Below are 25,351 nucleotides of genomic sequence, written 5' to 3'. Positions count from 1 at the left end.
GCATTTAATTTGCATAAAACTTGTGGGGGGGGGGGGAAACACAAAAAATGCAACGTGTGAACATAGCCTTACAGCGCAGTGATGGAAAGAACTTACCTTAAAATTAAAGGGGAGGTTCACCCATATTTATTATTTGCTAGATCGATATGTTGAGAAACAATGTTTCTCTCAAATACCTTATGTTGGCAATAGTGCCTGTGAGCGGCGCTATTGCAGACCGTTCTTCCCCATCGCCTGACCACCGGGCTCCGCGACCTCAGGGATCCGGTGATGTCACGTCAACTTCCTGCTGACCTGACATAACCGCGGTTGGCAACAGTCTACGTGATTGGCTGTGGGCGCTGTTTCACCGCTCATCACAGCCCAGCGTCACATCCCATCAGCTCCCTGCTCCCTCACAGCAGAGGGCTGCAAGCAGGAGCGATGCTGGGCTGTGATGAGCAGTGAAACACCGCCCACAGCCCAGTGACTCACAGAGACTGGGGCCAGCCGCGGTGATGTCAGGTGATCAAAAAGTTGACGTGACATCACCGGATCTCCGAGGTTACAGAGCCCGGAGGTCAAGTGATAGGGAAGAGCAGACTGCAATAGTGCTTCTCACAGGCACTATTGCCAACATAAGGTATTTGAGAGAAACATTGTTTCTCAACATATCGATCTAGCCAATAATAAATATGGGTGAACCACTTCTTTAAGCTCTCTCAGCTGTGTTGACAGGAAAGTTAATCTTTAAGAAAAGTAAACGTTTTAGCTCTCAGAACGCAAGGACGAAAAAAAATCTGTCATTAAATCATTCAGTGATTTTAGAATCTTTTCCGCTACATTAAGTGATTTCAGAATGTCATTTTCACCGCTTGATCTAGAAAGTTATATGCCATTAAGTCCTCTGTCACGTCCGTTTCATTAAACAATTGCGTTCCACATGAAATAACTCAAGCATCTTTACTTTGATTTCTGCGCTGTGCCGTTCCAGTTGATACTGTCAGCACTGTGCGGACAGGGTGCACAGTGCTCAGGGACTAAGATCCAACTCTACAAATCACAGCTGTCCATTTATCCAAATTATTTTTATCCTACATTTTTTTTTTAGGGATAACAGAGGAATGGCTCAATATGGAGCTGTTCGAATAGGTACAACAGAATATTACATTTTGGGGAATACAACAAAACAGACAAGAGGTATCAGCGCTTTATGAAAAGACACCCCAAAACACTTGACTGGGTGAGTTAGTCTATGGAGAAAGAAGTCTAAACACACTTGAGGTGATGGTCAGGCACATTTTCATAGCCACAGATCCTCTAATGTGCAGCTAACAAGAATGGTTGCCATGCTCTCCCATCAGAGTAAGGACATGTTCAGAATTTGGTGAGCTTTTACCTCCATATTTGTAAGCCAAAACAAGGAGTGGGTAAAAAAAAAAAAAATACTTATTCTCTGAGGAAAAAGAGGGATGAGCGAGTACTACCATACTCAGGTGCTGGCACTCAAAACGAGTTTTCATTGACTTCCATAATACTCGATACTCGAGTCAAGCCCGTCTGAGCGGCCGACCAGCTTGTTTCGAGTACGCAAGCTCCCTCATTACTACTTACAAAGACGGAGATAAAGAACTCACCAAATACTCACCATGTGTACATGGGCTAAGGGTTCTAGGGTTCGATCATTGGACACTAGAGGAGTCATTAAAGCAGAGGAGAGTGCTGGGCAACTGCAAGCACCATGGGACTTAAAAAATAAAAAAAGCCTTGATTTCTCAGTAATGCAACCTAAATATCCCTGACTCCTTCACATGTTTACACTGCTTTTTCCATGCTCTCAGTAATTTTGACGAGTCAAACGGTTGTCTTCCCTTAAAAGAAAAAAAGAAAAATTTACATGTCAATAAACACTAGTCTATTGTAATACTTTGAAGACTGTGGAACTAATATTGCTATATAAGTGAGTAAAATAAATAAAATGGTGATACCAAATATGATCATTATCTTTCAGACTATGCCATTTATTGGGAAAAATAGGGTGACAAACTTTCATTTTTGTTATTTTAAAAAGTGTTTTTTATGTAGTCACCTATAGATATATTAACCCCTTCACGACTATTGACATACATGTACGTCAAAAGTTGTGCTTCTGCCTTTGATGTAGGCTCGAATGCTGAGCCCGCACCTTTTTCTGCACATGATGGCTGATTTAATCAGCCATCATTTGCCTTTAAACAGCCACAGGTGGATCAGAGATCAGCAAGCAGCTGTTAGTTAAATTCTGCTGTCAATCTCTGACACGTGCCTACAGGGTGGTACGTTGGGGACAGGGTGGTACGTCATTCCCCGCCCCCATCGAAACACCCGTGATATAATTAAGGGGAGCCAATGGGTTGACATGATAGCTAGGGGTCAGCTGTGACTGTGCCTGCGATTACAATCCTCCTGTGAACTCCGGTTGCGAGCCGGCATTCAAAGGAGGTTGTGATTTCTGCTGTAAAAAACAGTGCAGCTTCAAGTTCCCTAAGGAGACTATTAAATACTGTAAAAAGTAAAAAAGTATTTAAAAAAATGGAAAAAAACCCCACAAACGTTCAAATCACCCCCCAGTTGCTCCATTAAAATTAAGTAAAAAATACACATTTAGTATCGCTGCGGTCAGAAATCTCCGATCTATAAAAAATTAAATAAATTAATCTGATCAGTAAACAGCGTAACAAGAAAAAAAATTATAGCGTCAGAATTAAGGGGTTTTTTTGTACCGGCAACATTAAATAAAATGCAATGAGGCGATAAAAAGATTATATCTACCTCAAAATGGTATCACTAAAAAAAACTTTGTTCAGGACGCAAAAAAACAAACCCTCACACAGCCCTAGACCCTGAAAAATGTAAGATTATGGATCACAAAAAACTACAAATTTACATTTTTTTTCTTTTTATGTGGCTGAAAAAAAATAACAAATACAAAAACTATACATGTTTGGTATTTACGTACTCATACTGACCCGGAGAATCATATTGCCACGTCGGTTTTACCATAAATCGAACATGGTAAATAAAAAAAAACAAAAAACAATTATAGAATTGCACCTTTTTTTAGCAATTTTAATGCACTTGGATTTTTTTCCGTTTTCCAGTGCAATGAGGCAGAATGTATGGTGTCATTCAAAAGTACAACTCGTCCTACAAAATACAAGCCCTCATATGGCTATTTTGATGGAAAAATAAAATAAAAACCTTATGGCTTATGGGAAACAACAAAAAAACGACAATTGCGTGGAAGTGAAGGTATTAATATGGCAGGCCTTCAGAAGGTTGTCACTATAAACCACTGGCACCCTGCCATGTCAGGGAGTAAGGGTTGATGGGCATCAGACGCCACCTCATTCCTAACCTTTTACCAAACTACTGTTATAATTGGAGCGGACCTATTTTTTCTAAGAAAAACGAGAAAACGGATATTAAATCCAAAGCCTTTTCCAAATTATGCCATTAGCAAATGAAAGCGTTCTCATCAGTATTGTAGACCTACAAACTTTACTTTTAATTTTGCAGAGTGAGTGCAAAATCTAGTGAGATTTTCATCTCTGGGAGCAACAACCCTTGAGGGGGAAAAATTAATCATCTACAGTATCTGAATGGAGTTTTGTACCTTTTTTGGCAGAATTCTTGCATTTCTGCACTTGGATTCAAGACAAACCTATTAAGTTGCTCGTTTTGCCAAGTTGTTCTTCCATAGGATACAATAGGAGAAACATTTCAACTATTTTATTATAATTTCGCCAAAAGCAAAGTACAAACCTAAAGAATTAATTCATCAACGTATCCTAATGAGCAACAAAAAAGCAAAAATGAAAAAAAGCAAAAATTCTCATCAACCAGGAGCCTAAACTACAAACGGAATATTCCTATTAATTAGTCATGTAATAAGATGTCCTTGTACATTATAGCGCTAAGCTAAAGGAGGACATTGCTGCATCTAAAAGGTTGACCCACAAAAAAACAAACAGCTTCCAGTCACTACATACACACAGACATAACAGCAGCAACAATAAAGAGAATGTTGTGACAAGTTTTAGCTATTTTTCTGCTTCTTTAAGCTTCCTTATCCTCTTGCTAATCCATAATTCAAAGAAATCCATCTATCATTGCTGCTTATATAATAACAATAATAGTAATAATAATAATAATAATCTTTATTTCTATAGCCCCAACATATTCTGCAGCGCTTTACAATTCAGGAGGATCATATACAAACAAGTAACAGTTATAGAAAATACAATAATTTGAGGGAAAAAAAGACAATCCTGCTCATGAGAGCTTACAATCTACAATGAGGTGGGGAGGACAAGGTACAGGTGCTTGTTTGCAATGACAATCCAGCATCTCAAGGAAATGGGGGAGAGATAATGGCTTCCATCAGCCAACTGTCATAAAACAGTGGCACAAATCTACTGAGTGTATATGCTATTCACTCAAGGCTCTCCCTCACAGTGGTATCTCCCACATGCAGGAAGTCTCAAAAAGCTGTAAAAATAGTGAGACTGTGGAGAGATGGATTCCAGGCTCCTTTTTAAAAGGGCCAGAGTTTTTATCCGAGAGGAAATATTTTTCTTGTACGATTTATGAAAAGATTTTTTTGATTCTTTAAGCTTCTCATATGACAGATCCCCTTTGATGATGCGCCTCTGATCATATATATTTATAGCCCAACTCATCTTTGCATCTATGATATGGAGTGTGAACCAACATTAGTCAAGTCTACAAACCCAGAAGTCACAAGATCAGTCAATTTTCAAAGCCACCATTAATAAAATATAAACCAGAGCTTGAATTAAACTTTTACGCAACATATGGAGCGATACAAGAACATATTGTAAGGAAATAGAAATGTCAATGGCAAAGTCATTCAGAAGATTAATGTAACATGCCCACCACACAACTGCTGAAGTGCGAGAAACAAGTGTCTCAACTGGACATGATTTAGACTACTATGTCAAATAAGATGAATGGCTTAAAGTTGATCACTACAGTAGGCATGATAAACTTGTGACAGTCAGGATAAGGAAACAGTTATTCCAGCTACCACACAGGGATACACATATTGGGTTCGGGGAAAGTCTCTCATCTGCTTGTGTGGCACTGATGTTTCCTGAACTTTAGTTATTGCATCAAGAACATGTTGCAAATGAATGCAATGTGAAAAAGAGACAATATTTGCATTTCAAATGCTGACTGGAAACTTTGAAAGGAGCCCCCCTACAGGCATAGCAGTGTAACATTAAATTAAATTGCCAAACCCAAAGAAAATTCATGACCCACTCCTTTCAACTGCACTTGTAATCTCTGTGATGTGAATACATGAAAGCTTTAAAAGGAACGAGCCATGCTAAGAACTCAAAATGTTTGTATTATTTAAACCGATTACAATTATATTCCTTTTTGTTCTCGGTCTGGCTTATTAAAAAAGGTACATTGGTGTTCTGAAGAAAAAAAAACTACAATTGCTGCTGCTAAAGGTGTAATGTGATCAAAAACATATTCATTACACTTCAAACTTTAGTACTACAAAATTCAAAAGGGAAATCATTAAAGGGAACCGGTCACCAGAATCATGCTGTTCGAAGCACAAGCAACATACATCAAACACTGGCTGAGCAATTGGAACCTGGTAGATTTTACTACGAAACATCAGAGCAAGCATACTTTAAAAGTGTAACCCGTCAAGTGAAAAAACACTATTAGGCCGGGGCCACACTGAGATCTACTGCGATCCTCGCATGACACTCGGCTCACGCTGGCAGTACAGCAAGAGCTGAGTGTAATGCAAGTGTCACTGTGACTGAGGTCCGATCATGCGATCAGACCTTAGCTGCGGGGGGGGTGGGGGGGCACTGAGGAGGGGAGGGAAGGATTTATCTCCCTCTCTCCTCCGTAGCCGGCTATTGCCCTTCTCGCTCTGCATTCGCGGTACATCGGTGTACAGCGAGTGCAGTGTGATCTTTCTTTCGCCCCATACACTTGAATGGGTGTGAGAGATAGTCTCGCATTAAAATTGCAACATGCTGCGATTGTTTTCTCGGTCCGATTAAGACTGAGAAAATAATCGCTCATAGGTGCTGGCACATAGGCTAATATTGGTCCTAGTGGAATGCAATAAAAAACATCGCATTCCACTCGCTCTGATTTTCATGCCAAGTGTCTTAGGCCTTAACCTGCAGATACGGGGTTAACATGTAGGTTATTAACATTCTAAACCGGGAAGGTGGCCGCAGTTAGAGCCCCGATGCCAGGAGAAAATGAACTTTATTCCTCCAAGCAGAATTCGGCTTTCAGTCATAGCTCAGCGTATAGTGAGCGGCGCCTGTAACCACACCCTCGTGGCAGGCTGACAGTTGGCTTACCATTAGAGCTGGCTTTTAGTCAATTTCAGAACCCTAGAAACCTGCAGAATAACCTTATATCTGGAGGTTTACAGCACTTTGCCACATGACAGGTTTCCTTTAAAAAGCTGGCTGTGGATTCTGAAGCGATCCCCAGAGGCTTCTCCCTGCCCTGCTCTCATGACCAACAGGTTTATCAATATGTGTGTACATGGGGGGAAACAAGTCAGTCATCTGGAGTGGGACGGAGGAGCCCCCAATAGTGAGTTCACTGGTCTCTGGAGAACTATACTACATTTCTAATTGGAGGTATCTGCTAATATCATTAGGACACTGCTGTTGTCCATTATACAGGTAGTCCAGCTCTCCAGTTATTTTTGTACTTGTGTTTGCAAGTACGGAACAGGAATACTGAAATAAGAACGCTGATGTTTATATACAATTGAATGCTAGAACTCGTGGTTTCACTCAAAAAAAGCATAGCTCCGAGCAACACAATGCCAATTTTTTTTTACTTAAATCTGAAACACTACTGAGTCCAATATATCACGGCGTCTTTAAGTATTTAATTACTGATCACACTTTTCAATGGGGTCACAAGCAGAGACAACAATGCTCAGCAGCAAAGACAAATCCTCAGGCAAAGGCAGTGATCCATACATTCAAAGTGCTTTATTCCAAATACTACAGGTAAATGGGATCAGCAGCAGTCCCTCAAGCCGAAACGCGTGAACATATGCTTTCTCATGGCCTGCAAAAATTAAACTTACTTTCCAATAAGTAAGTACTCATTGATTGATGCATTCTTGTAAATTCTACTGGGAAAAGAACGTTTTCATCTTCCCGACCTACAATTACACCGTCCATATTTGGCCCTTCTCTCTTCGGCGTGTCATCCTCCATACTACAACCTTCTGCCATAAATAATCAGCATCTCAGATGAAAACTAAGTTATCACTACAAATCAGCAATAAAGAAATTCCTCACTGGCACTACTGATCCCATTAAATCATGGATCCTTTTAGCTCTTATCGGAGGATCACACTCATTCCCTGGGTCACAAGCGCAGAAAATAAATGTGCTCAGCAGCAATCATACACCATTGATTTTTTTTTTTTTGCACTTGTCCATTAATTCATGCCTTGAAACAGCATTGCCCTGAGAGTGAGCCATTTATCTCGCATACCTGTAGTATTTGTAATAAAGCACAATGAATTTATGGATGAGTGCCAAAAGTCTTCTATTTACGCCTAGCATGGGCATTTTGACTGGTCTGTGGCTATAGAGCCACATGCTGAACTGGTCATGCACTGTGTATTTTTACCATAGCTAGCATTAACTTTTTCAGCAATTTGTGCAACCAGAGTTCAGTTCAGAACAGTTGCGCTGAGCCTTAATTCCCCATGTGTATCAATGAGAATTGGCCTTTTACGAACTTGTCCAGTTATCTTTCCTCGCTCATTACAGCGCTAGATACCACAACGCCCACTAAGCGCTTATTCTCTCTGAGGCTTTCCTCCACAGTTACTCCACAGCACACTGATGAACTACAAAGCGCAGCGTAACTGCATGTAATACGCACACGTGCGCACATAGCTTTACACCTTTCTCATTTTTCTTGTTTCCATTCATTTCAAAAACTGACTTTCACTTATCGTCTAATACATCTCTTCATTTCAAGGGTGGAATTGAAGAATATTCATGTTCTTCACTTTACACGTCAGTGGTTTTAATGCTACGGCTAATTGGTGTATATTTAGCAAATTATTTAACTTTTTTTATCCAACCATTTAGTTCCTTCTTTTCTATTCATAATAGATACCATAAGAAGACAACCATGAAAACTGTAAAGCAACATCACTAATCAAACCACTGGGAGGGTGTTATTAATTGAAAAGTAATACCTTAGTTTCATAGGTAAAAAAAAATTAAATGTATATGGTGACAAGAACGAGATAAAACAATATTGAAACCTTAAATATTTGTTGGATTTAAATTTTTGGATATGTTTCTAATTCAACATTTGTTTTGGGCTTTTTGTTAAGAGGAAAAAAAAGAAAAAAAAAAAAAAAAGGATATTGCCGCGAATGAGACAATACAAAGCTCATAATTCTAAAATCCAAATACCGTAACAAGTGTTTCCAGAAATGTATTAACCCAGGAAGGCAATTAGCTGCCAGTAAATAAAGAGGATGGAAATCTTGATGTAAACATTTGTCTTTTATTACAATGAACTGTTCCTGCGTGGTCTTAAATGATTTGTTGAACGCTAAGTACCCCATTACAAGATATGCACGGGCTACCAGAAAGCTCCATGTAGTGAACCAGAAGAGAACACATGTCACTACTGTCTTAGTAACTTTAATGATACTGAACAAGTGCAGGCTGATTATTATTAGCAGTGCTAACATTATTAGTGTCGATCCAAAGCACACAGCTGACATCTGCATTCCCTTCATCATTCATTTTACTTAATCAAAGAAATAAGCATTACACTACAACTATATATCACACACATTGGCTTGGAAAACACAAAGGCAAAAGACAGATCACATACCTGGACACTATGTTGTATGTTTCTGAACACTAGAACAAAGTTATTTCTGGGTTCAGTGGATCATTTTACAATCTACAGTTAGGTCCAGAAATATTTGGACAGTGACACAATTTTCGCGAGTTGGGCTCTGCATGCCACCACATTGGATTTGAAATGAAACCTCTACAACAGAATTCAAGTGCAGATTGTAACGTTTAATTTGAAGGTTTGAACAAAAATATCTGATAGAAATTGTAGGAATTGTACACATTTCTTTACAAACACTCCACATTTTAGGAGGTCAAAAGTAATTGGACAAATAAACCAAACCCAAAAAAAAAAAATTATTTTCAATATTTTGTTGCGAATCCTTTGGAGGCATCATTCTGGTACAGGTTGATCTTGGTCTCATCTGTCCATAGAATACTTTTCCAGAACTGAGCTGGCTTCATGAGGTGTTTTTCAGCAAATTTAACTCTGGCCTGTGTATTTTTGGAATTGATGAATGGTTTGCATCTAGATGTGAACCCTTTGTATTTACTTTCATGGAGTCTTCTCTTTACTGTTGACTTAGAGACAGATACACCTACTTCACTGAGAGTGTTCTGGACTTCAGTTGATGTTGTGAACGGGTTCTTCTTCACCAAAGAAAGTATGCGGCGATCATCCACCACTGTTGTCATCCGTGGACGCCCAGGCCTTTTTGAGTTCCCAAGCTCACCAGTCAATTCCTTTTTTCTCAGAATGTACCCGACTGTTGATTTTGCTACTCCAAGCATGTCTGCTATCTCTCTGATGGATTTTTTCTTTTTTTTCAGCCTCAGGATGTTCTGCTTCACCTCAATTGAGAGTTCCTTAGACCGCATGTTGTCTGGTCACAGCAACAGCTTCCAAATGCAAAACCACACACCTGTAATCAACCTCAGACCTTTTAACTACTTCACTGATTACAGGTTAACGAGGGAGACGCCTTCAGAGTTAATTGCAGCCCTTAGAGTCCCTTGTCCAATTACTTTTGGTCCCTTGAAAAAGAGGAGGCTATGCATTACAGAGCTAGGATTCCTAAACCCTTTCTCCGATTTGGATGTGAAAACTCTGATATTGCAGCTGGGAGTGTGCACTTTCAGCCCATATTATATATATAATTGTATTTCTGAACATGTTTTTGTAAACAGCTAAAATAACAAAACTTGTGTCACTGTCCAAATATTTCTGGACCTAACTGTATATCCATCCATTTACCTACTACTTAGATTCCATAGAATCGATCAGCAGCATAATCAAAGTTACAATACTTGCTAGGTGTATCTGACCATCAGTCCTATGGACTTTGATCGCAGTGGCAGTGTGCCTGCACAATCATTGCTCCATTCACACTGGGGACAAGATGACCCCCCCATTCATATGATTAATGAATGGACTTGGCCCAAAATTGCAATCTATTAGGAGCTCATTCATACTACTTATAACATTGGCTTTGTTAAAGCTCCAATGTAGAATTGCACTATTTGCCGCTAGTACTGCCTTTTGGAGCGTACGGTATATTTTTCCTATGCACAAAGGCTTATGGAGGCACCATACGACAACATAAGTGGTAAAAATTAAAAGCAGTGTCACATGATGTAAAACACTATGAAGAAAAAGACATGGATCGCACATCCCAAAAATACAATGATCTAAAGCCGCTAGGCAAAAAATGAAATAGAACATGAGGTTCTTTTGTTACCATTCTGATCAGATTGTATTAAGCCCACTGCCACGTCACGGCAAACCTCTTGAGTGGGTCCCTAACCTGACCCTTTTTGTGTGGCACAGTGCACAGTGCCGCACAAAAAGGTCAGGTTAGGGACCCACTCAACAGGTTTGCCGTGACGTGGCAGCGGGCTTAATACAATCTGATCAGAATGGTAACAAAAGAACCTCATGTTCTATTTAATTTTTTGCCTAGCGGCTTTAGATCATTGTATTTTTGGGATGTGCGATCCATGTCTTTTTCTTCATAGTATAGTGTCACATGATGTGCCTGCTCAAGTTTGGGGTAATAGTGGCTTCTTTGCTGGTGTTACAGCCACTATACGGAGTTTCTGTACAGATCTGGAACAGTTGACAATGAGCTCTGTCAATTTCCATCAAAACACTAGTGTCACGAATCCACTCTACGGAGCATTTTGAAGTTGGAATGCTTTTGTCACGGCTCCGCTGTAAGGAGCATTTTGCATTTGAAAACGTTCTGTGTATTGTGCACTTGCTAACAGGTTGTATTTCAACACTAGGGTCCACGCTGGTTTTAGAAGGTGTCCTCACATATGTGCCTCGTTCCTTGTGATTGCTCTGTTTCTTTATTGGGCTTGCTCTGTCTGAACTTCGCCAGTCATACTTCCTGTTTGCTCAGTGTGCTGTTGGCTCCTATCTGGTGTAAGTGTTCTGATCTTGGCTTCTGACCTTGGAAGTCTTCCTGACCAAGTTTCTGTCTGCTCCCTGAACCTTATACATTACCTCCTGGCTTCTGACCTCGGACCTCTTCCTGACCTCATCTGTCTGCTCCCTGAACCTTAAGGGTGCTTTACACGCTGCGACATCACTAACGATATATCGTCGGGGTCACGGTGTTTGTGACGCACATCCGGCGTCGTTAGCAACATCGCAGCATGTAACACGTTTGAGCGACCTAAAACGATCGCAAAAGAGGTGAAAATCGTTGGTATTGGAGAGGTTGCTCCAACACCAAAAATCGTTGACAGGTGAGTAGCGAGGTTGTTGGTTGTTCCTGCGGCAGCACACATCACAGGAACGAGGAAACTCACCTTACCTGCATTCCTCCGGCAATGAGGAAGGAAAGAGGTGGGCGGAATGTTCGTCCCGCTCATCTGCGCCCCTTCTCTGCTATTGGGCGGCCACTTAGTGACGTCGCTATGACGCCGAATGAACCGCCGCCCTTAGAAAGGAGGCGGTTCGCCGGTCACAGCGACATCGCTAGTCAGGTAAGTAGTGTGACGGGTCTGCGCAATTTTGTGCGCCATGGGCAGCAATTTGCCGTGTCGCACAACCGACGGGGGCGGGTACGCTCGCTAGCGATATCGGTACCGATATCGCAGCGTGTAAAGTACCCTTTAAACGTTACCTCCTGGCTTATAATCCTGGCTTGTCTGACTACTTTTCTATTCATAATGCTCATGGTGTCCAGCATCTCAACTAGGAGTCCAATCTTTCTCGTATACCTCAAATAGAGGTATGCAAAGTATTAAGCTAAGTGTAAGACGGTTTTATTCTACAGAGGAAAGCCAGTGATTTTGGCAGGAATATCTTAAAGGAAATTGGTCACCAGGTTTTTGCTACCTCATCTGAGGGCAGCATAATGTAAAGACAGAGATCCTGATTCTAGCGATGTGTCACTTACTGAGATGTTTGCCGTTTTCTCTGCTGCATATCTAGCAGTTATACAAACGTTATGAATATGCTGGACTAACTGGCAGCAGGCCAAGTATTTCTCTAATGATAATCTACTGCTGATTAGTGATTTTATCATAACTACACTAAGCAACCCAGTAAGTGACATCGCTGGAATCAGGATCTCTGCCCCTACATTATGCTGCTCTGATTAAGTGGCAAAAACCTGGTGACAGATTACCTTTAAACCTTCAGTAATGTATTGAACAATTAATATCCCTTTTTACAACTACTACACCTAATAAATCAAAAATATGTTTGAGAAACAATGAAACTTAACAGGGTTGCTTTTTGCACCTCTCACATGAAAGCTTGCAGTCTACGTGTCATGTCTCCACCGAAGTCCGCTCCTGCGACTTCTGCTCCGATCACCAGGTGACGCTGTGTTCCCGCCATGGATAGTGCTGGTGATGGGAGAGGAGTCTGTGCCCGTGGCTCAGCTGAGGTCCTTGCCTGCCGATTCTGTCCCTGTTCTGCAATTCCTGGTTTGACCCTGCCTGATGACTACTCTCTTGGACTGCAGCCTTCCACAGGTAGTGATCTCCAGGGCCCTGTGTAATTCCAAATCCCTGTCTAGGGGTTAAAGGGTTTCAGGGTTCTGGGGGTCCTGCTTGGTGAGTGGCTTCTCCCTAGCCTGTCCAATACAGCCTGTCTGAGTCTGTGGATCCAGGCAGGCGTTACACTACGGTTTAATAGGAGGTCCATAGGCAAGTTTAATGCAAAACAAGTATCTGTAATGGTAGGAAAGCTTAGAAAATCACATTTTACAATTGTACAGTTTCCCAAATCCACGTTGCTACAGGATGCAAAAGGTTAATTTCATGTGAAATAATTTGCTCTTAGGAAGCACAATGGAGAAAAAGTCTGAATGTGCATCTTCATGACTTCAGCCAACATTATTGGATTTGTGGTTTAATGAAAACGCAGAAAGACTGTAAATTGTGAGCTTCAATTATGGTTTGGTGGATCCGACAATTAGAGTTCAATAACTCCAATTTCTATAATACCCAATTCTATTTTCTAAGAGAAATGATATAAATTGCTTCTCTTTATTCACCTGCCTCATTTCAGACCAGAGCTTTCATTCTAGAGAGTCATGGCTACAGTTATCTATGTAATGGACATCCTATCATTTACAGCTATTTGAGCTGGAGACGGAAGTGGTGGGGGCAGCCACATCTAAAATTGTTTATGAAGCGATAAGACCTCAAACCATGCAACCTACCTCTGCAGTAAATTAAAGTTAGGTCAAGAAATATTTGGACAGTCACACACATTTTAGCTGTTTAACAAAACATATTCAAGACACAGTTATACAACCATGGCCGAAACTGTTGGCACCCTTGAAATTGTTCCAGAAAATGAAGCATTTCTCCAAGACAATTATAGCAATTACACAGGTTTTGCTATATTTCCTTTGTATGTTTTGGAACAGCGCAAAAAAAAAAACAAACAAAAAAAAAAAAAGAACACAACAGTAAAACAAATGAGGCAAATTAGCCCTAATTTTGCACAACATTCCAAAAATGGTTCGGACAAAATTGTTAGCACCCTCAACTTAATATTGGTTGAACACTCTTTGGAAAAAATAACTGTAATCAATCGCTTCCCTTAACCATCAAAAAACTTTTTACACCTCTCAGCTGGAATTTTGACCCACTCTTCTTTTGAAAACTGCTCCAGGGGTCTTTCATATTTGAGGGGTGACTTCTTTCAACAACAATTATAAGATGTCTCTACAAGTGTTCAATGGGATTTAGATCCGGACTTATTGCTGCTACTTCAGAACTCTCCGCTTTGTTTCCATTCATTTCTGGGGGCTTTCTGAACTATGTTTGGGGTCCTTGACCTGCTGGAAGACTCATGACCTAGAATACAATACCATATTTTTAATACTGGGGCACTACATTGCAACCCAAAATCCTTTGGTAATCTACAGATTTTATGATGCCTTGCACACAGTCAAGGCACCCAATGACAGAAAAGAAAAACAACCCCAAAACAACTGTAGGTACTGTGTTATTTTCTTTGTAGGCCTCATTCCATTTTTGGCAAAACAGTAGATAGATGTGCTTTATCAGAAATCTCAATCTTGGTCTCATCGGTTCCCAATGTGCTTTACCAGAAAGATCTTCACTTACCTACATTTTGGCAAACTGCAGTCCAGCCTTTTTATGTCTGTCTATGTGTCAGCAGTGGGGTCCTCCTAGATCTCCTGCCATAGTGTTTCATGACATTCAAAATGTCGACGAATAGTTCAGAACACCACTGATCCAAACCGAAGTTGCAGGACAGATTGAATTTATTTGGAACATTTTTGGGCTGCTTATCCGCTACCCAGACTATCCTGTGTTCCAACCGTTCATCAATTTTTCTCTGCCATCCACGTCCAGGGAGATTAACTACAGTGCCATCAGCCGTAAACTTCCTGATTATGTTGTGCACTGTGAACAAAGGAACATCAAGATCTCTGGAGATGGACTGGTAACCTTGTGTTTATTGATATTTGTTTTAGTTTTGATTCCCAAGTCCTTTGAAAGTGCTCTGGCATGGGCATGCACAGCTTCCAATGGCACTGGATCACTAGAGTTTATTGATGATGTGGCTGAAGCCAGAAGAAGCCAGATGAATTGTGAAATGACCAGGATACTGTCTGTTCAGATTCAACTAAATGCAGCAAGGTTGATTGGATGGTGATTCACAGTACAGATGGACAATGACCTAAAACATACTGTGAAAGCAATCTAGAAGTTATTTTAAAACAAAGAAGTGGAGAATTCCGCAATGGCAGAGTCAATCACCAGATTTCAACACAATCGAGCATGTATTTCCCATACTTAATATAGAACTTGAAGTAAAAATGGAGACTATAACAGTTCTGGAATTGCATTCCTTTAAGTTAATGATTTGCAACCAGCCTTAATATGGAGCCCTCCTGATTTGTACTCTGGTTACGCATGGTCACAGTAAGTGTTCCCTTGGCTGAGAAATATTTGTTTACATTGATACCTCTCTAAGGTGGCTCCACTGTTTGTTAATTCATTTGATTTGTGTCTGACTCCAGCAGGAGAGCCATCTGCACAGAGGTATTACTCTTATACATCAGAACTTGAGAGAGCAATAGAGAAGGGTGTTCAATTGCCGCGCCAACAGATCACTCATTCAGATGATGAAGACCAATGTCACTTTATTTTCATACAGGTCAGGTGGACCTGTATGAAAATAAAGTGACATTGGTCTTCATCATCTGAATGAGTGATCTGTTGGCGCGGCAATTGAACACCCTTCTCTATTGCTCTCTGATGTCTGCCACTGGGTGGCTGCAGCCGTGGATCTTGTTTTACATGCACTTATAGTAGTTGTGACTGTCACAACTACATCAGGTGAGTGAGTTTACTCCCCCTTCCCCACCCCACATATATCGGGGTAAGACCCTATTTGCGCTTTTTTTGTCCACAGCCTCCTTCTATACATCAGAACTTGAGGTAGACCTACAAACAAGCGAAAACTGAAGTCATCTGCAGTAAAGGCCTGACAAAGTTTCACACAGGAAGAAAGCCAGCATTTAGTGACGTCCATAGCTTTTAAATTTCAAGCAGTCATTGCTTGCAAAGGATTCTATATAGAGTAATAAAAATGAACATTTTATTTATGGTAACTTACTTTGTCTAAGTACTTTTGCGAAATTAGGAGACTTTGTAGACAAATGATTATAATTCCGAAACGTCTCACAACATATTTTTAATCAACCCCTCTAATTAAACCTGAAAGTCTACACCTCAATTGCATCTCAGTTGTATCATTTTAAACAAAAACAAATTGTGGCCTGCAGACCCCAAATCATGAAAATTCCATCACTGTCCACATATTTTTTATATCAACTATATACTGACGAGTAAAACAGTAACAATGTTTTGAACGTTTGGCAGAGTGTGAACAGCAATAGTTTGATTCAGTAACATAAAATATTTATACTGTTTTCACTTATGCCCAGTGACATGCCTTGTGTCAATAAATGTGATAAGTCACTTTTGATTTTCGCAGTTGGATCCCAACATAATGTTCAATAGGTATTCTTATCATTCAGCATATTGGTAACTTCCTGAGTACAAGAACGTTCTGCTGCCGCCTTTTAGCCTGATAGTTGCTGATATTGGCTCTTTAAATAAACATATCTCTGCATGGTTGGATGAACTATTAGAACCCATGGTAAAGACCATGTCTGGATATATAAAAGATACTAAAGCTCTAAGTTAACCCTAAAAAAATGCCAATGGAACAAAGAGCACACTTGGATTACTGCAGATATTTCTTTAAATTCCTGCTTACCCCATCATTTCTCTCTTGACGCTTAATCTTAAAAATCTAATTTTCCAAGGGTTTTGTAATTTTATTATTTTACAGGTTACCAAGTTTCTGTTGCATGAAAAAGCAAATACTAATCACCAATAGGTGTCCAAATATAAGATCTCACATGTAACTCAATGATCAATATACCATCATGTGTTATTAAAACATAACTTTTAACATGATTAGTCTGAAAATACACAGACTTAGACGTAAAGTGATCCTTCACCTCTTAAAATCGAGATTGTTCCAGCCATCCGACACGTAAACACCACATACCGGGGCCAAAACAAACTCATAAAAAGGGGGGGTTCCTTTCCCTCTATGACTCAGCCAGGAGGGATGTCCAATTGATTAATAAATATATATGTGCCAAGAATGGAAATTAATCACTGGACATATTTATAAAAGGATTCCCCAAAAATATGCACAATTCCCATCCAATAAAACACATAGAAAAACAAGGTATTTTTGTGTACACAGCAACATAAAAAAATGTAACGTTTTTGGACCTTCAAATCCATGGCAATATTTACATTGGAATCATTACAACACTATATATAAGAAACCCATTAGTGGCAACATTTTTCTTCACACAGACATTAATTACCCCCTAGACACACCATTGTACAGCTCCTGATCAATAAATATTAGGGCAAAAGGGACATTTACAGAAAATACTTCTTATTAAAAAAGAAACCAATATTATTCATAGATAAAAAACAATGAGGATAAAGAAATAATATTTTATCGCCAACTAAAATCAGTGGATCAAAAAAAAATGAGAAGACTAGTTCACTACAGTACCTAAAAAAAATAATAAAAAAAACATTTTGTCAACCCCTTATAGCATAGACTAATGAATTCAAAACACCTACTATGTCATCTTCCCATATTATATCAAAATGACAGCTTATCAAAAATTTTGACAGATGCGTTCTTGTGTGTAGCACGGCGTGTAATGTGTGTATTGGTAATATGATCTCAACTAGCCTCTACGTCTCCAAGAGATCATCCAGCAATACGTAGCTATCCAGCAAGGGCTTTTTTTGTGCAGATTCTAGATAAACGATGTGCAAGTTTGCTCTGAGAAAAGATTTTTGGCAGAAGGCATGGTTTAGCAATGGCAACGTGAGGAAGCAGGATTCCAGAGCTCCGCAGACTCAGGCAATCAATCCTGCAATTACCCATCCCTGCTTGCAGCGGTGATATCCAGGAGGAAGTATACAGAAGACAGTCTAACCCCAGCTGCTGTAACGCGCGGTGGGAGAAGCGGTTCTGAGCTAGCATGGCTCTTTTCAAGGGCAGGCGCCACAAAGCAAGGCCCGAAATCCGATGGCATCTAAGGAGAAGGGGCAGATACATGCCGCTGCGCAGAACAATAAGAAGACACAGGGGAAGAGAGGCCTCGGCGGCGAGTCCCTACGCCATTCCAGGGCCCCTAGAGAGGGGCACACACCTGCCAATACCAATACACCAGGCTGGATCTGCACAATAAGGGGATGGGAACACGGTGGTACCCACTTCACCAATGGTGGCACCACACGGTGAGTCTGTAATGGTGCCGAAGACCCAGAGAACGTTAAGAGGGGTAACTTCCGCTGCTCCCTCTACAGGTGTAAGGGAATTGTCTCTGGGTATAGCAGAGTTGTCCCCGTTACCTACCATAATAGAATACCCCTGCTTGCACATCCCTGAATTACAAGGGGACATATTAAAGGAAGACTGGCACAATCACCTTTAACCCTTCAGCCACCTGAGTCCCTGTCAGAGCTACAGAGCATCAGGATAAGGATTCAGGCCCTGCCATCTAAACATGATCTGGACAGACTTGCCCAACGATTTTAAGCCTTTCAAGAAAGGGTCCTGGTCATTAAAGGGGATTTGGACTCTCTAGCTGAAAGGGCAACGGCCAATCAAGAGGTTCTGTCAACCATTTCAGACAGAGTGGCTACCCTGGAAACTAAATTATCTGCAGCGCAGTCACATACACTGGCCCTGGCATTACTGGTGCATGACCAGGAGAATAGGGGGGAGACTAAAGAATATTCAATTTAAAGGAATCCCTGAGCAAATCCCAGTTTAAGATTTATTGCAATTTGTAAGGTCCATTTTCAACAACATTACACAGAAACCCCCAGGTTTTATCTACACGTTTCAGCTTTCATATACCGCCACTTCATGCGATGTTCGTAACGAGTACTGTATATTATTCGCGTATTTGTTCCGAATAGCGAGTACAATGCAAGTTAATGGGATATGCAAGTATTTTCTGCTGAATGGGAAATGAGAGTAATTTTCTTGCCCTTCCTATCGCAGTCCCTTCAGCCTTCTTCAAAACAATAAGCTCAATTCAGACGGCCTTTGTCTGGACTACTAAAGGAGTAAAACGCTCTGTTGTATGTAGTTCTAAAGCTGAGGGAGGTATCGGTCACCCAAATCTTAAGTTGCACCACGTTGCAAGCCACTTGGCGCGGGTCGTTGACACTTTCAATGTCCTATTCTTTGCTGGTCTCGCCTCCGGATCAGCTACTCCCACCTTTCATTTTGCACTGGGAAAGTGATTAAGGTGTAAACTTGTCACCGGAGCAATGATCTAGAATATTTCATCTGGCTCATAAGACATCCATTAGCTCGAGACTACAGGAGGTGAATCATAATCTCCTCTCGCTCTGGTACGGAGTCCCTTCGCGTCTACACAATGTTTCCTTCAGTAGACCCGGTGTGCTGCCGGTGTAGCGGGGCAGAGGGCACTTTTCTACACATCATCTGGTATTGTAACATGTTACAATCCTTCTGGACAAGAGTAAGCATTATCTGCAAAATAACGGGTTTTACGGGAGAAATGGATCCGGCACTATACCTACTACAGCACAGTGAGATGTTGTTTCCCTCGTACAAACGCTTACTCTTAACACCCATAGGATAAGCAATACATTTTATCCAGTTTGGTACCAAAAAGACTACACCCCTGAAGAGAAAGTTCTGTGAGAGACTTCGTTGAAGCTAAATTCGTCTTCTAAACTCTAAGCCACAACATTGCTGTCAGCCTGAGCAGAGCATTCTGCCGCATCAAAAGATGCAGAGCATAAATACTTATCTGCCTGCACGATCTGGCCTGCTATTTCTGCCAATTCTATCTCCTGCAAACTAGCTAAAAGGCTAAGACGTAGGTACTTAGACAAAGCTGTCCGAGCCTAGCAACCCAAGTGGCAGTGAAAACCGAAGAACGGGTCAAACCTGCTCAAAAGTGTACTTAGACACAATCTCAATACGTCTGGCCGTAATATCCTTCAATGCAACGAACTCGCCGAAGGGCAAGGACGTGGCTCTAGAAAGATGGGAAGCAGGAAAGTTTCCACATATGGAGTGAACCAAGATGCCACTAATTCTACTTAGAAAGGGTACAGCACCTCCATGCGACTAAATTTCTGGAATTGATTGTCCGGGTGCTCCCAGGCAGTCTATAATACCATCCACAAAAGGATTTCAGCACCCGCTTGCCGCTCCTTACGAAACCTGCTTCATTAGGTGGACGGGGGTCTGCTGGTCTGACTGCAAGGGAAGAATCAACAGCTGTAATTAAACTCTTAACTATATAGCTCTCTACTTTCCCAACTGATACAGGTCCAGCACAGACTTTGCAGTAGAGCTAAAGTTAGAGCACTCTAGACAATTTAGTCCCTGCGAAGATGCAAATGCCACATGTTGCCCTTCCAGCGACAGAGATCCAAAAAGAGAATATACAAGAGGGCGTTTACAGTGCAGCCAAGATCTACGATATTAAAAAATAATCAAAAGGAGGGCCTGACTCACTACAAGAGCTCCCAGGGTGGCAGAAGTCACAGGGAGTCGATCCTGTCCTCTCGCACTCTCTTTCTTTTCACTTTCCTCTATGTGTTGGTTGCGGGAAAGGGGGGCATGTGTGCATCCTCTGGATATCTTTGCTAAAGCTTAGACACAGTTGGGGGTATGAGAGCGCAGTAGCAGAGTCTTGTGCTGGAGCATTTTCAGGCTTTGATACCCTTCAGGTTGTCGGCTTTGACTGCGCTGTCTTGTTGGGGCGTGTTTTTTTCTGCCCAACAATCACCCTGTCACGCCCGACCATTCAGTGTTGCTGCTGCCCAGTGCTAGTCACCCCACACTTATATTCCCTTCTGGCATCGGAACCATTTTTTTGGGTGAGCATCTCAGTGGTTCACTGGGATATTGGTTCCTCACAGCGGTGAAGTGTCCTCGGCACTGACCTGGCTCGGTGGAACGCAGTCTGGGAAAGTATCCCTTCACTGCTCCCCTGTGTTTAGGATGTGTGAGTCTAGAGAGGGCAGTCTTTGCTCTATGCACACAAACGCTATATGGGTGGGGTAACGGGCAGGAGTCTACTAGTGTACATTTCACAGCACCGTACCTACATATGATAGTAAAGTCCCCAGGTTTGATCAAATGATGTTAGAGGATACAGACTAAGGGTACAGACCGTACTCTTCGCCACTATGTGAGTGAAAAAACTGCGCAATTACACCCTGATACTCAGAAGACTCTGTAAAAGAAAGAGAAAAAAAAATGTAAACACTTCAGACTAGTCTGAAAAAGAGCCTCCACTAACTGACCCAGAAAAATAATGATGAAGTCAGCGACCTACAGGCAAGGTACAGTTTTCTGAGGGGGAGCTAATTTTTTATGTTCTGTAATATCTGTGTAAGCTTTCAGGTGGCAGAGGACTGTCCCAGGGTTCTGTGTCGCTCAATGAAGCGACCAAGAAAGATAGAGGTTTCAATATGTCGCTTATTTGTTTATTCCATTCCTAGAATACATGGTGCTGTCCTTAAAAATCATGGAGTTCAAACAAAATACTACATGTATTTGTGTTTGATGTGGAGTGTATTCATTTTTGCATTAACTACAGTATTTTTCGCTTTATAAGATGCACTTTTTTCCCTCAAATTTTGGGGGAAAGTAGGGGTTGCATCTTATAATCCGAATATACGGATTATATACTGCAGGGTCCAGGGGAGGTGGGGGCAGCTCTGGAGCAGTGCTGGAGGCTGAGGGTGGGTGGTAGAGGCTGGTGAGCTGGTTAAGGCTGCAGCGGGAGATCTCCTGCTCCCGCTCATATAATATGCACTGCCGCTGTCCATCAGCGTGGTGCTGAAACCGCACCGCGGTGACGGGCTGGGAGGTCGGCGCATATTATATGTGCCTGTGCTCCCCTTTGATCGCACATGCCCCCCCTGTGTTAGATATGGCCCCCATGCTGCCGCCCATAGTAAAATAAAAAACTCTTTACTTACCTCCTCCAGCGTGTCCCCCGGTGTCTCCCTCCTGCTGCTGTGATCATGCACGCAGAGATGTCACTCTGCTGTGCCGATCACATGACCGGCACAGAGAACCAGGAAGTGCAGGAGGAGCTCAACCGCACGGAGGGAGGACAGTGCTAGAGAAGGTAAGGAAAGAGTTTACTTTACTAAAAGTAGCAGCCTTGGGGCCATATCAAACACAGGGTGATGTGTGCCATCCACAGGAAGCCATGGGCAGCAATAGAGGTCGTGTGCAAGCCACAGGGGGCCATGGGCAGCAATAGGGGCCGTGTGCCAGCCACAGCGGGCCATGGGCAGCAATAAGGGCCGTGTGCCAGCCACAGGGGACCATGGGCAGCAATAGGGGCCGTGTGCCAACCACAAAAAAAATTCTCTTTTCCTTCACCAAATTTGGGGGTGCGTCTTATAATCAGGTGCGTCTTAAAAAGCGAAAAATAGGTAATTTGAGTAAAAATGAAGTTAACCTTAATTTCATGTTAAGATTGTAACACCACAAAATTGTGTTTAGATATTTTTTTCTACAAAATAAAGCATTTGTGGTTGGAAAAAGAAGGTTTAAACTTGTACAATTTTTTCTTTTGATTTTTTTGGGGCGGCCAATTAAGGGATTTGCAAGTGCAAGTGCTTCATTGGTGGTATAACACACAATACTTCTCTTCCCTGTGATAACAGCATCTAAAAGGACTAAACAGTCTGCATTGCATTTGCGGGAAACAATTCCTAACAAACACATGCAGGTATAGCACATACTGGGAGGAGTTTAATATTCTCCTTTGGGTTCGTGATATGTACAGACCAACAATCTTTAACCATTCCTATATAAAATCTTCAATCCACCTGTGAGGTAAATCCAGAGATGACAATAAATTATGATCCAGTCACTCCTGACAGGACATCCCCCCCTGCCTTCTTCACACATCACCCAAATCCTTTGATGACTAGAGTCAAGAGAAAAGTGTCACATCTCAGTCACACAGCAGAGGCAATCTCCTCTGATATGGAGATTAGATGACCTGTGAACAATGGACACAGGATGACCCCCTGCTGTGACCCTGCCACAGGAGTTCCTATTTCATTACAAGGCTATGGAAGCCCCCCAGACAGGAAGACTCCGGTAAAATATGGTTAATATCTTGTGAGCCATATTTCCGATAAAAACGACAACCATAAATATGGTGTCTCCGCATGCGGACGATGCTGGCACACCTTTTTTATGGGAGTGGGACCTTGGGAAGTACCCCAGGCGTGCTATCGGCCAGTGGGGAATCCGCAGACCAGCCATGTGTGGTATCATTTTGCAGCTAAATTCTTAACTGTCAAAATGAGAGCATTGGCGTCCGCCTACGACATTCCCAGGCAAAGTTATGATTAATAAATCCCTTGGGAATATTACTCTGACTCAAAGCCGGGGGAGTGGCAGTGCTTCCCTGTGAGGTCACAAAGGTAGGAGGAGACCTGGATTTGCTCAGGTTGATAACCCCAATTCGGCCATTTTCCAGTGTTCTTTGCTCGGGGGCCTGGTCGGGAAAGACCTGTGGGGGAGTTCTGGAAACCTGGTCTAACAGCGCCCCCCTGTGGCCAGATGCACAAGGTAACTGCTTGAATTGTATGCCTGCTTGCAATCCATATCTTACTTGTATATGTACTCTGACTCATCTATGTATATATTCTGTAGAACCCCTATTGTATATATTGTAGTTTCTAGTGTGCCTTAGGCTGATTAAATTATATAAAGTAATCTTGGGCTGTTATGTTATCTCGATCGTGAATCCCACGTCCGTGTGTTCGGCTAATAGTTACCGTAAATCGGTTGGTGGCAGCGAGTTTGTGCCAAGGATCATTGTGGGGCAGCCGGGGAGATTGGAAGAGGTTTTATATATTCCGTCTGCTGAAGTCGGGGGAATATACACCTCACTCACACCGGGAGCTCTTCAATCATCGGCACAGGAGAATAGCGGCCTCCTTGCTTATTTTTGGACAATTCCATAATTGGCGTGACTATAAGAGGGGCGCTAGAGAGCGCGTCACGTGCTCTGTCTGTCGGTCGGGAGGTATAAAGGAGGGGTATACGCCCGCTTGTTACCCCCCGATCATGACATATTGGTGGCAGGCGGTGAGATTTCTGAGTGACTCCCCCGGCTGTTCATGACACCACCATCCAAAAATGGAAGGATTATGGCACAACTACAAATTTAACTTCGACCAAAAGAAAAACTCCTAAAAAATGAATTTTATTCAACTATTAAAATAAAAATGATAAAATACTACGTTATATATTGCATATCACTACAGTTCAGACAAACGTCATGTGAAGTGGGTGCAGAACAGGGCAAACTACTAGTGAATGGATAGTGAGGTATTGTCTAAATCAGCCGAATCGCTTGATAGCCAGGATATTATTAGGTAATGGCAAGGGGTAGGCTAAAAAGAGACTAGCTGTTCCCTCCCTTTCACCTACCTACCAACAGAGGTGCACCATACTTTTTCAGGTGCCCCCTGTTCCCCGTCGGCTGCCCCTCCACTATCCCTATACCCTGTTGTTGCCTGAAGTAGGCACCGATCACCAACATATAAATAATATGAAGTGCCAAATCGTCCCAGGTCAAATTATAGCATAGAATTTTTCTTTTTATCAAAGAGCAAGGAGCTCAAGCAATTGCCCGGAGAGAAAAATCACTCAAGGGTTGTAAGAAAATAGTTAAGATAGATACTAATTTTCGCAACAATATGCTTGCGCCTAATAAAATATAAAACATCCCAGCAAAGGGTAATTTATTTGCTGGGATAAATCCAGAGAATGATGGGAGTAGATGGTAAGATGGATGGAACTAGGTACATGGCAATCCTTGAGGGAAACCTGACAGGGACTGCAAAAGACTTGAGACCAGACAGTAGGTCCATTGTTTAGCAGGACAATAACCTTAAACACACTGCCAGATCTAGAAAGGAATGGTTTAGATTAAAGCATATTCTTGTGAAAATTGCTGTTCATAGATGCTCTGCATCAATCTCACTGAATGTCAGCCTCTAGCGGTGTACAGCTGGTGAGACATTCCCCAAAAGAGTTGCAGCAGTAACTGCAGTGAAAGATGCTCCTAAAAGGTATTCACTCTGGGGGTTGAATACAAATGTAAGTCACAATATTTAAGGTTTGTTGGGTTTTTTTTTGTTTTTTTTTTTTAAATTTTAGGGGCTGCTGATAAGTCTTTGGCTTTACCTAGAAAGAAACGAGATAGGATGATGAAACTTTACATTCAATCACATACTCTCCACTGATGTCAACATACTTCTTACTTTGGTACTTTAAGTTCTGTAAGCCTAGTAAGAAGGATTTCGGT

The 25,351-nt window shown here is 41.7% G+C and overlaps 1 protein-coding gene across 2 annotated transcripts in view; it reads right to left on the bottom strand.

The window, feature by feature from the left end:
* RNGTT (RNA guanylyltransferase and 5'-phosphatase) overlaps window positions 1-25,351 on the bottom strand; it is a 668,054-nt gene that overhangs the window by 339,596 nt on the left and 303,107 nt on the right. The window lies entirely within an intron of this gene.

Source organism: Anomaloglossus baeobatrachus, chromosome 3 (genome assembly GCF_048569485.1).
Source record: "Anomaloglossus baeobatrachus isolate aAnoBae1 chromosome 3, aAnoBae1.hap1, whole genome shotgun sequence".
NCBI lineage: Eukaryota > Metazoa > Chordata > Amphibia > Anura > Aromobatidae > Anomaloglossus > Anomaloglossus baeobatrachus.
The sequence above is the reverse complement of the archived record's forward strand: the minus strand, read 5'-3'. Positions and strand labels throughout refer to the sequence as shown.